This window comes from Brienomyrus brachyistius, chromosome 1, assembly GCF_023856365.1.
Source record: "Brienomyrus brachyistius isolate T26 chromosome 1, BBRACH_0.4, whole genome shotgun sequence".
NCBI lineage: Eukaryota > Metazoa > Chordata > Actinopteri > Osteoglossiformes > Mormyridae > Brienomyrus > Brienomyrus brachyistius.
The window spans coordinates 2,828,929-2,840,348 of NC_064533.1; the positions used below are offsets into that span (position 1 = coordinate 2,828,929).

Here is an 11,420-nt window from a genome sequence, read left to right on the forward strand (position 1 = left end):
CGGCATGCTGCTGTGTTAGTACACTATGGCACCTTCTATTGACTCTGGGACTCTGAGACAGTCACAGCATGACAGAGTGCACCCGGCACGCTGCTGTGTTAGTACACTATGGCACCTTCTATTGACTCTGGGACTCTGAGACAGTCACAGCATGACAGAGTGCACCCGGCACGCTGCTGTGTTAGTACGCTATGGCACCTTCTATTGACTCTGGGACTCTGAGACAGTCACAGCATGACAGAGTGCACCCGGCACGCTGCTGTCTTAGTACGCTATGGCACCTTCTATTGACTCTGGGACTCTGAGACAGTCACAGCATGACAGAGTGCACCCGGCACGCTGCTGTGTTAGTACGCTATGGCACCTTCTATTGACTCTGGGACTCTGAGACAGTCACAGCATGACAGAGTGCACCTGGCACGCTGCTGTGTTAGTACGCTATGGCACCTTCTATTGACTCTGGGACTCTGAGACAGTCACAGCATGACAGAGTGCACCCGGCACGCTGCTGTGTTAGTACACTATGGCACCTTCTATTGACTCTGGGACTCTGAGACAGTCAGGAGTCAAAGTCAGCGGGGAAGTGGAAGCCAAAAACATAAAGGGGAGCTGGCTTTCTTTATACTCTGAGGTGTGTCAGTATGTGTTTTAAGCTCCCCACCCAGGAAAACAAGAAGAAAGCGTGGCAAACCCGTGCCCCACAGCAACCCGTGATGTCAGAGCCCTGGGAATGTACCACTGTCCCCAGAACTGGTGGGGGGAGGGGGCACTGAACATGAGTTCTTAAAAGCCGGCACATTGCAAATGTAAACACACACTCTGCCTTCAGCCACCAAGCCTTCCCCCGTCTGCTAATTTAATTATTCAGTGTCACATCTAATCTAAGGCAGCCGGCGTCAAATATTGAAACTTGACGTCCAGGGAGTTGTCATGAGCATGTATCAGTCTTGTGATGCTGCTCTCGAACCCGCCGTTTGCCAAACACCTAAAGCCACCTGCTTAGATGTTTGGTTTATTACAGCCAGGCGTTGTTACTCATGCCAAACAATGTTACTTATGTTCTCGTTTTTTTTGTTTGTGAGAAAACACTTACTTAACATCATTATCCCGATACGTGCGATCGCATGTGTATTCGTAATGACTCCTATGTTTTGCTCCGCTCTCGTCTGAAACATTTTACTGAATAATTAAAATATCCCTCCATGATTCGTCATGCAAATTGCAGTGAAGCCATCGGCGGATCTCAGCATGAAGGCCAACCTCAGTGCAGAATCAATACAAGCTTGAATGTGACCCCAGAACCTCTACCCCCAACACCATGTAAGCAGTGTAGGGGCGGGAATACAGCCCAAAACACAATGACCCTCTGCTAGTTCTAAAGGCTAAAGGTTTCCACTCAATACCAGCTATCAGCTACCCATTCTCATCCATCCTTTCTAGCAGACTGCGTTTCATTTGCCCGATACTCCTTAATGAAATCGGACAGGCCCATGTGAGACAAGGTGGGAATCGACAGATCATGACAAAGAATCACCAGTCTCCTTGGCTAGAGCGCGATCAGCCAGTCCAAATGGGCCTGATTCTAAAGGATCTTGTATAAAGTCTTTAAGTGCACATGAGGAACAGAGTACGGGCCTAATCTCAGATGCTTGGCTGAGCTCTCCATCGGATTACGCAGGTTAAACGTACTAATGGAATCATTCAGACTCTCCAAAAGTATTTAATTATGCCGTCACGCTTCCTACAGTACGGGAAACACTCAGTCAGAATTAATACTCTGTCATGGTTACTCTGTGGTTACTCCATTAATACTCTGTCTGTTACACAAAGTTATGCAGCCAAATCTGACAAACGAGGATATAATGACAAAGAGACTCTAGTCAAAAAAACAAAAACAAAACAAATATATATAAAAGCAGTCAGCATCCGTGGCCCAGCACAAGTTTCCATCCAAGCACAGGGTACGACATAACAGGGGACACCCACACGGACTCGTGGGTGATGGGCATTAAACATGGCACGGCCTGACTGGACGTTTACTATCGCAGTAAGTGGATTCAATTGCTGATAAAGAGACACCTTGTGGCGACTGGCCCCATCTCTGGTTCCAGCGAAGTACGCTCAGAGACACAGGACTTGCTCCCAGGACACACCCTGCTGCGCACATGCTATCTATCACATCCCTGATGTCAACCGCAATTATCATTTCACGTTAGGATTATGGGTAGTGTTGCCATATGATGAAGTAACTGTGAATAGGAACTGTAGATGAGTCACAGTCAAGCAAATACATACACAAATGCATAAGTACACATAAACACACACACACAAAATATAAAATTAAGAGCTGTAGAAATATGCATTTATTTATAGGTATATACAGCATGTATTTATCCAGTGTAATAGCAGTGCACGTGAACAGAAGAAGAAAATGCTCCAGAATCATTTGCCGGAATGTTCCAGCTAGCAGTATCTGTCCACCAGCAGCCGCATGCGCTCCTGGCAGCTTGGGGCTGGGAAAGCTTCCAGCTGTCCCATGGAACCCAGAGGACCCTCAGCTGGGTGGCACCGGCCCTATGGACGAGGGGCCAGATGTGGCCCGGACCACACAGAGAGAGCTAATCCTAAACACGGAGCGGCACTGTGAGCGGACGCAAGCCAGTGCTCAACTGGCCCAGCTGCTGCTGAGGCTCAGCGCCCAGCGCCCAGCCGGCGCTGTTACGCAACAGGGCCACGACCTGCACTCCAGCGCCACCTGTCTGCTGTCTGGCGACTCGCAGACACCATATACCAGCACTGCGTTTTGGGGCTGCACAACGGAGCCCTGGCCACCTCTGTGAATCCCAATTGGATCGCCGAACACGACCTCCACTGTCAGTCGTGACTCAGAGCCGACCCGATTCATGTTCTGGCTGAGGTCTGGGCTGGGGGGGGGAGGGCACCGCAGATGGCCTTACAGCTGTCTATGTAGATTGGGGGGGGGGGGGGGGGTAGATACCAAGAAAATCAGACATTTGTCCTCTGTTGCATCTGCAGATCTGTGTGCGATTTACCAAGGGAGAAAACGGAGGGAGGGAAAAACAGGGAGAGAGAGAGAGAGAGAGAGAGAGAGAGAGAGAGAGACCCTGCACTATGCTTGTCTCACCATGCCAATGTGCAGAAAAACGAGTGATGATTAATTCAGCCATTTAAGCAGCACCACCCCTTCATCTGAGCAATTTACAGCAACACCTGTTATAAGAGTGGAGACAGACACGCACACAGGCACACGGACATGTCAGCTGGCCATGTTTCTCACTGGTAAAACCTCACATCACGAAGCCAAACACCAGGCCCGCAAACTGCACAGATTATGGAGCGTGTCAGCACTTCACGCGGTGGTTCCAGTAATCCCACCCAACACTGCAGATCACTCTAAGCAAGAGAACTGCTCTCAAATCAAAGGCGTAGATTTGGCTAAGGACGGTAGGCATTTGTCCCGACCAATATTGTGGGAGTACCATGTGTGTTTGGGGGGAGGGGTTTCAGGGCCGACTGAGTCCCTATCGATGTTAATTCCAAACCTACAGCCTTGTCTCAAACATTTGCGGCTTAGCGGAAATGACAAGGGTGCTTTACAGCATGTGTGCCCTTTACAGCAACCGACACAAGTGCGGGGACTAGGCTAACCTGTAGTAGTTCTTGGAGGAACCCTTGCAGGAATCCATCACAACTACAGTATGAAGTGGAACTCTGGGAAGAACTGAGTCTCCTGGGTGCAGTTTACTGATGTGGGGGGGTCAGTGCCAGGCTCAACCGCAGTATCAGTGGGATAGGTGGCACCGCTCCATGCCGCTTTGTAGCACTTGTGAGGGGTTCAGGTCAGTCGCGGCTCATGATTCTGAGACACACAGAGCTGCCAGTCCAGTCAGTCGGCTATCATGAGCAGAACATCCGCTCTAAAACCCTGGAGCCACAAACCAACAAAACCGCCAACAGCATCAGACTGGTTTCTCTGACTTTCACTGAACCCAGTGCTACTCAGTCTAGTCCTTGGGGACCCCCAGTCAGCCCACATTTTTTCTCCCTCCCCATCTCCCAGCCAATCGCTGATTTCCTGTTACAGGTGTGCTGGGAGCTGGGATGGAGCAAAAAGTAAGATTGTCTGGGGATCCTCGAGGACTGGGTCGAGAAATACTAACGCTAACCCTAACCCACCACGGGACCAAAAGAGCACAGATCTAAGCATTATTAAGAAAAATACAGTGTCTTCTACAGTCATAACAGATTTTTAACAAACTGCCTTTAAAATGAATTTGAGCAGAGATCTTTAACAGACTCGATTAGTTATAGGGTGATATGGCTGTATTCTCATGTGAACAAATTACTGTGTGCGAACCTTATTACCTGTAACACGAGGAAGACACTTCTCACCAGATCAGACAGCATGATTAATTATCCCAGTGGGCAAGCCAGACAGCACTGAGAACACCACCATGCAAGAAGGAAGTATTTCCCTAAGAAATGTGTACAACAGCAGCGAGCACAGCTACAACCGAAGAGGCAGGTTCAAGGCCCTGCACCAGCCTCTCTGTTCTACTTCGGAATTAAAACAAGTGACGAGCAGCTAGAAGACTGACCAGCCAAGCTGTCTACTGGGCAAGAAACCAGAAGATCACCTTAAACAGAGCCAGAGGCCTCATAAAGATGCCATTCTCAGGAGTAAGACCTCTTACAGCCACGAGCCGCACCTGTCCACTGCAGGAGTCCCACAAGCACATTCCATTGGCCCAACTCATCCTAATTCCCAGCAAGCTCTGCCTCATTAAGCCCACTGTTTACTTACACAACGGCCAGCACCAAAAGACGCAATCGCGAATAATAATTCAGGATGGAAGCTGCAGGGGATGGATGCTGGGGGACAATCAGAGAACATGACTGATTCATTACCGCACTCCCCAGAGAGCCGCCTCGAAAACAGGCGCTTGGCCAGGCGCGATACCATTTGTCTGAGAAGTAGATCACATAGATGCTCCTTAGCCCAATGGCGGAATGGGAAACGTAGCCAGAAAAACTACGGCGTGAACATCTGCTCCGCATTAGGGCCTACTTAGAAACTGCCAGCCCCGATGGGAAAAAGCAGACATTAGCATCCTCAGTGACCCTGGGCAGTCCTACCTGTGACCCACCATCGACCGACTCACCCTGTGTTTACTAAAAAAAAAAAAAAAAATCGGCAAGCAGAAACGATGCCATTAGCAACAGTTGCTAGGCTCCTTAGGAGGCATCCAAAAGAAAATCACAAAAAAGGTAACGAACACATGACATCAAAATAATGTGGTCCAGAGTAAGAATAAATGGAAACCGAAGAGGCCAGTCTTTAATTCAACTGATACGTCATTAACAGCACGACATGGTGGAAAAGGCATTGGAATGGAGACTAATAAACAAAGAAACATTTAGGCTCCGTAGCACTTTACTTGAGGGGACATAAACAATGTGGTAGTGTATGCTTACTTAATGCAGTAATTAACCATCAACTAAATGTTAGGTAAGCATGTATTACTACATTATTTGTGTAAAGTGGTGCCTTAGGCCTCTCAGTGCATGACTGCGTGCCGTACTGGATCAGCCACTTACACATTATTAAGATAAGTGAAGTTACATAAATGCCATTTTTGCCCAATAGCTTCACATGCCGACATAAATCTCCCTTAAATCAGAATATCACAAGCAAATGCAAAATATTAAGCACAATTCTCAGATTTTATGCATATATTCATAGAATATGGTGCAGAAATATGGATGGCGATTCATTGCATATTGTGTACTGCATTGCATTTATTTATTATTCTTTACAGGATTTAGAAATGACCAACATTCCCTACTTGTCATACAACACACAGCAAAAACATCGCTACATCCGTCCATCCATCCTTTAGTTATTTTTCCCGGTGGGGGTCACAGAGGCATCGCGAGCTAACGCTTCTGTGGACTCTCCCTTCTCACACCAGCCGGTCACCCCTCCCAAATCACGGGAGGATCACCGTGGGCCTTCAAGGACAATCATGCCCCCCCCCCTCACAGCTGTGACTGTTGACAGCTACTCCCCCAATCCCCTCCCCACCACCAGCAGCAGCTCCAGGACACAGATGAGGCAGCAGAAATTTAGACTTCCCCATTGGGAAGACGGAGCGGAGTCTGACAGGCGACCTTTAGTGGCGTTCCCCTGTTCACTTCCACCTGACATGCCACGTCGCTAGCTCCCTACGCCTTCCTTTAAGCTCGGCCCGCTCCGGTGGAGATTTCTGTTAACGTCAGGATGGCGGTGATGCTGTGTGAATCAAGAATGGACCACGTCTTCCTCCTACTGGCATGGGGAGGGGGGCTGATAAGGGGACATCCTAGTGTAGTGAAAGGCATATCTGGCAGAAGGACAATGGGCACCAGGAGCTGGTGTAGTTCCACAGATTCCCAGACGACAGATGACCCTCCAGCTCTCCGCTTTCTGCAGGGGACTCAGCCCCAGCTTGTCTTCTCACTACAGTTTTTTGTCCTTCTCAGCCTTTTCTGATTTCCTTCATTCCCTCCTCAAATCAAAAGTGCCACCGCCGGCCCCCTTCACCCCTGAATCGTCAGACCCCATGTCCAGGCCTGTTTATCAGGTTCGAACCTCCATCGGATGCCCCTAGCTCCCGTCTTTTCCCCGTCAAGAGAAGAAACGGTGGCTTTTCCCCCAGGGAACCGCTGCTGACTTTCCACCAAATGCAGTCTGAAGTACACAAACACGTCTTGGCAGCGAAGGAAACGGGCGAATTTGGAAGCAACTTTGGAAGCAATACATAAACCTCATTCCCTCAGTGTCCTACGGTGAGTCCCCAGAATACCAAACAGCCCCTAATCTCTGGGTCTCTGCCATCAGCAGCTGATGTAACATGAGTAACACAATCAGAAAAAAATAATTACCATTATATGCAAATTAATTATGCTAATAAGTTAAAATAATCAATGCTACTACTATTATTATTACATACGTCAATAAACAGTATCAGCATGACCTGATCATCTGCAGTAACATGACTGGGAACAGAAATCAATTCAATTCAACTCAATTTTATTTATATAGCGCATTTTCAGAATATTACATTGTCTCAAAGCGCTTTACATTACCCCTGTCCAAAGCCCCCAGTGGGTTAGCCAGAGGCGACAGTGGCAAGGAAAACTCCAGAGAAGGAAGAAACCTTGGGAGGATGCAGACAAGTGTGTTCCTTAAGATGATTAGCTAGTTAGGCAGACAGACAGACAGACAGACAGACAGACAGACAGACAGACAGACAGAAAGACAGACAGACAGATAGAATTCCAGGTTGGAAGGGGGGAGCCCTTATGCAATTTTCCAGAAAGAACATGGTGAGTCGCCCAACCATCCAACCAGTGGCTCTCGGGCCTGTCACAAAGTAACCAAGGTCCAAGTGACGGAGACAGAGAGGGATGGATGGCCTGTCAGAAGATTGGCTGACACTCTAAAGCCCATCTGAAGGTGTGTGCGTGTGGGGGGAGAGCGGGGGGGGGAAGCTCATTAGAGCCAGCCATGGGTCACCTGTGAGCTCAGAGTCACATCTGACGGAAGGTCAGACTAAGAGAGACTCCCCACCTGAGTGACACAATATGAACTGCACCGGTTAATCAAACACCATTGCCCCCTACAGTCTGCAACGAGGTTTCACACCTGGCATGAAGTGGGGACACACCCCCCTCTCCACACACCCCCCTCCCCCCAGCAACCAATGTCTCCCAATCCAGATCTCCGTCGTCGTCAGATCATGAAAGAATACACTCAGTGCTGTTTTCCAGAACATCGGGGATGCATAGAAAATTCCAGAGGGACGTGGCACTTTAATTTCTCTTCAGTGGATTTCCCGGCACGTACCACCTCAGCCCTTCATGGAGACACTCGAGCCCTCAAAGCTCCTGGGTCTCTCCCCCTCCACCTTATCTCTTTATTAGCTGAACATCTAGGGACGCACACTAAGTGCACATCTCAGTTAGGCGCTAATCGGCTCTCTGGGCACGGTCCGCCAGGCGCCCGCTGCTGCTTGTTGTTCTTCTGCATGTCACGAGCCAGCGGGAATGGTAACTTGGTCAGCAGTCAGACGTCCCGCTCGTTTAACAGCTGATTATTCCCTAGTCTCCCTGGCAGAGGTCAAAGCCTCTTTTGTTTATTCACCCTCTTGAGCAAATCCAAGTATAAAACACATTAATGCAAAGAGACCTGATTCAGCTCGATGCAAAATGCAAAAATGACAATATCAGCAAACAAACTCAGCCATCTTTTACAGCAGAGACAAACCAGACTGTGGAACGTGACCAAACATTCAGCAGAACCTGAAAACACTGTAAGTGGCTGAGGATACAGGAGAAGGGCAGTCCATTCCGAGGTGGGAAAGGCGTACCCACCAATAATGTAAACAGTGATAAGGCCATGTGGGAAATATATTTATCACTGAAGCTATAAAACACCCACAGAACATGAGGCAGCAGTCAGGTAAGGATGCATCCTGGAGCAGAGAACAAGAAGAGCAGACTGACACGCAGGGAAACGTTTTCAGCCATGGGAGATCTAAGTATCTCCAGCATGTCACACCCTGTGCAATAAGAAATGGGAAGGCTTGCTTCGAGCAATGGTGAGGATACTTTCTAAATTTGTAAAACACTGGGGGGGGGGGCTCAGGGGCAACCCACCAGGAATTTGTGGAGGGGGGGCAAAGGGGTGAAAATGCAGAATTGAGAGGCTTCAAGGCACCTTGACACTTGGTAATTCCCACTTACTTTATAAAGCACCTGGCTCCCTCAAAGGTGAATCCTTCCTCCCATCCAGTTGGTAAATCTATAACGGAAGAAAGTAAATAAAAAAAACATGACAGATTAGATAGATAGATAGATAGATAGATAGATAGATAGATAGATAGATAGATAGATAGATAGATAGATAGATAGATGGATGGATGGATGGATGGATGGATGGATGGATGGATGGATGGATGTACAGCAGCAACGAGAGATTCGCGGTAAATGCCGCGACCAAAGCAGCAGCGGCGGCGGCTTAGCGGACGGTGCCGCCTGAGGACACGTATCCGCCGCCCGACGAATCCCTGGTCCGCAGTGCCATCACACGGAGCACCGTGCAATTCCGCGAAGATGCCGCGCAGCGTCCTCACCTCCCCGCCCCCGTCCCCATCTACACCCGCCGGTATGCTTGCAGACGAGCGATCCGGGTTTTGGGGGGTGCCTCAGCAGAAGCCGCCGTGTACCCCCACCCCCCTCCTCCGATGGTACGGTACTCCGATGCGGCGCCGATGCGCGGCGGCGAGCCGTCCGCCTCCGCTATCCGTCACACCGCGGCAAGCTCCGCGGGATGCCTCCCCGCTACCTGGAGCCGGCTTCACCGTAACAGCCGCGCTCCCGCCGCCCAGCGTTACGAGCCGGACCCGACATAAACCCAAACTTTGAGGCGACTCCGCTCTGTCGCCGGGTACCGCTGGCGGGCGCCGTCGCGGTGCAGCTCACGCGGTTCCAGCTGCCGTGTCCGGTGCCTCCAGGACGAATAACGGTATTGACAGCCGGCAGGGACGGAGCCGGGCAGGGGGCGGACTCGTCCTTAAGCTCTAACCGATAAGTGAACTTGGGAGGAGCGCCGGTGCTCCGAGGCGAACTTCGGAATATTTACCGGGAGTTTTCCGGTGGCCGGTGCTGACGGCCTCCACCGTGGTCGGATGGAGCCAGGTTGTGCTCTTTGCTTCTTCACTGTTGGCGAGACATGGGGGGGAAAGGTGTAAGAAATGCAAGAGAGACTAAGTTGAACATTAGGGCCGGAACCAGGCGAGCACGTCCGATTTTCGTATCCACTTCATATTTACTTGATGAAGAAGATGCGTCCGTCCCGTGTAACACCGTAACTCCACGAAGACGGCAGGCAGGACAGCCACTCCGGGTTCAGGTCCGCCGCCATGTCTGGCAATCTACCGAGATTGAAGTGCGCGTTGCCGCGCCGCTCGCGCGTGCCCGGAAACCCTGGCAACCGTCCTTAGAAGCAAGCGGGGGGAAAGCGAGCCTCTGGGGGGCGGGAGCGCGCCTGCGGAGCGCGGCACGTTACCCTGGTACTCGATGCGATCGGGGATGCGGGAATGTAGGGGTGACGGATCCGTATGTGCTTTCATCTCCAGTACGGAGAACGAGGCATCCTGAGAGTGCTTAGAGTAGCGATACAATAATATAAAAAAGGTAGACCAGGATCTGCTATATACATTTTAACGACATTTTGCACATTTTGTAAATCACCACTATTTAATTTCGTTGTTCGTTCATTTTCCTCCACGAGAAAATCGCCGAATGGCTATTTCTCAGCCTCAATCTTTTTATACCAGCTATGCGCCAATGTTTTAAAATCTGCTTGTGGATTGCAGCTGATATAATGGGTATATGGCTTAGGACAAAGTCAATAAACCCTCAATACTTTAGAGAGCGTGGAGCAGTAGGACTCACGCCTATGCAAAAATATGTATGGATGGTGTGTCAAATATTTCTTAAAACTGACGAAAAACAGGAGCGCTTTGATTTCAAATAAAATAGTTTATTCTTCGTTGTAATCAAACGAAAATCCAACGGGAGCCACATAGTCAGTTATTAACGAACGCACTTCTGCATTTGAGGAGAAATTCTTCAAACCTTGCTGAATAACATATTTGTATAATGGTATTAAAGTGTATGTATTACACTGATTTTCCAACCTTTTTGGCTTTAGTGAGTCAACAGGGAGAAATTCCAGACTTAATCACACAGTATTGGGCTGGGTAATACAGCGCAGTGCAACAGCTGATACCTTCTCTTATTAAAATGAAATCCCCACATGCTCATTCGTATGCTTCGAATTACGTTGTTTTCCACAATCAAAAACGTTTTCAAATCTTTCACAGAGAAGGTGGAAAACACGTTTCTGCTCCAGTGATACCTCTTGCATGTCCAGTGTCTCTGGCAGATGATTCAATAGGTCTTGGACACTGATCCACTTCGGCATCTCCTAAACTTTTTATGACACAGTGTGAAATAGTTGTGAATTGCTGTTAAATTGAGACTGGTGTAATTTCCAACGAAGTAAAGGATTCAGACCTGCACAGGACCATTGATTTATTACGTCACCCCAGCCTCCACTGAGCAATTGCATATTCATGCTTAAAGAGACATGACATCTTCTTCTTCATCTTCTTCAGACCACTTTTCCCGATGATGATCGCGCTGGAAGCATGCTGAGCAGGTCAGATTTGACGTCCCGACCTGAAGTCGTGGACTGATGCTAGTTTAAGAAATCAATCTTGTGATTTTGTTCATGGGGCGGCATGGTGGTGCAGTGGTTAGCACTGTTGCCTCACACCTCTGAGACCCAG

At 49.2% G+C, this 11,420-nt stretch overlaps 1 pseudogene; it reads right to left on the reverse strand.

The window, feature by feature from the left end:
• Positions 1-10,031, reverse strand: part of LOC125745783 (pleckstrin homology domain-containing family A member 5-like) — a 121,168-nt pseudogene extending 111,137 nt beyond the window's left edge.
• Between the last annotated feature and the right edge of the window lie 1,389 nt (positions 10,032-11,420).